Source organism: Bos indicus x Bos taurus, chromosome 28, assembly GCF_003369695.1.
Source record: "Bos indicus x Bos taurus breed Angus x Brahman F1 hybrid chromosome 28, Bos_hybrid_MaternalHap_v2.0, whole genome shotgun sequence".
NCBI classification, from domain to species: domain Eukaryota; kingdom Metazoa; phylum Chordata; class Mammalia; order Artiodactyla; family Bovidae; genus Bos; species Bos indicus x Bos taurus.
In genome coordinates, this window is record NC_040103.1 from 38,551,073 (window position 1) to 38,552,878 (window position 1,806).

General features: G+C 34.6%; 1 non-coding gene across 1 annotated transcript; it reads left to right on the forward strand.

Moving 5' to 3' along the window:
- The first annotated feature begins 1,461 nt into the window (after window positions 1-1,461).
- Window positions 1,462-1,565, forward strand: LOC113885636. The gene has a single exon (XR_003509288.1). It is a non-coding gene; the product is annotated as a U6 spliceosomal RNA (small nuclear RNA).
- Window positions 1,566-1,806: the final 241 nt, after the last annotated feature.

Sequence of the window (1,806 nt, forward strand, 5' to 3'; positions counted from 1 at the left end):
GAGGTGAATGGATAATCAAAGTATAATACATCCATCCATACTGTGAAAACTATTCAGTGATAAAAAAGAAGAAGCCATCAAGTTACTCAAAGACATCAGTTGAGTTTAGTTCAGTTCAGTCGCTCAGTCGTGTCCGACTCTTTGCGACCCCATGAATCGCAGCACACCAGACCTCCCTGTCCATCACCAACTCCCAGAGTTCATTCAGACTCACGTCCATCGAGTCGGTGATGCCATCCAGCCATCTCATCCTCTGTCGTCCCCTTCTCCTCCTGCCCGCAATCCCTCCCAGTATCAGAGTCTTTTCCAATAAGTCAACTCTTCACATGAGGTGGCCAAAGTACCAGAGTTTCAGATGACTCTTAAATACATATAGATAAACATAAGAAGCAAGAATGAGGAGATTGTATACCCTATGATTCCATAATGTGACATTTTGGGAAAGGTAAAACTAGAGATATAAAACATATCGGTGATTGCCACAAGTTTAGGGAGTGGGGAGGGTAGAATAGGTAAAAACAAGGAACTTTTTAGAAGCAGAAACTAACCATGAAATTAGACATGCAACTCTTCTCTGTGTATTGCAGTGGTGAATACATGACACAATCTGATTTTCAAAATTCATAGATGTTTACAGCATAAAAAGTGAGACCTAATGCATGTAAAAAAAAATAAAAAAGACAAAATAGAATTTAAAGCAAAAACTGTCACAAGAGACAAAAGACATTATATAATTCCATAGGGGTCAATTTACTGGAAAGTATGTCTATGAAATACGTGTGTGTGTGTGTGTGTGTGTACACACACATATATAAACATATATATTTTATGTACATATATGTAAAATACATATGTATTTTACATATATGTACATAAAATATCAGAGAACTCAAATATATAAAGAGAACCTTAAAAATAACTAAAGTGAGAAATAACAAAAAAATAATAGGGAACTCCAGTGCCTCACTTTCAGTTACGGGTAGTACAACCATATTGAAGATCAGTAAGCATATATAACACTTGAAAAACACTATAGACCAGTATGAACTAACAGACATTTTATAAAGAACACTTCACCCAACAAGAGCAGAGCTCACATTCTTCTCCAGTGAACATGGAATAGCCTCCAAGACAGATCACATGAAGGGCCACGAAATAAGTCTTTACAAACTTCAGAATACTGAAATCAAGCAAATTATCTTTTATAACTACAATGGAATGAAACTAGAAATTAACAGCCAAAGGAAAACCAACAAATGCATGGTAATTAAATAATTCATTCTTAAATCATGAATGAGCCATAGGAGAACTTACAAGGGAATTTAGAAAATTATCTCAAGACAAATGAAAACAAAAACACAACATTAAAAAAATAAAAAAACTTTGGGGTTACAACAAAAGCAGTACAAAGAATCTATAGTAGAAAATGCTTACATTAAAAAAAAAAAAAACAAAAAAATAGCACTCGCTTCGGCAGCACATATACTAAAATTGGAATGATACAGAGATTAGCATGGCCCCTGAGCAAGGATGACACTCAAATTAGTGAGACGTTCCATATTTTTTTAAGAAAAAAGAAGCAATTATTCATATAAATGTGGGAGAACTCCTAACCTATCGTCTAAATGAAATCATATCTTATAGCCAAGAGAAGAGATGGTGTTAAGTGGAAAATACATATCTGGGGAAAAAATTCTTCATCTGGCCAATGAGAGATTTGCTGTTCCAGAAATATTCTTTAATCCTTCTGATATAGGTATTCATGAAATGGGGATTCCAGAAGCTATCGTCTATTCAATTCAGAAT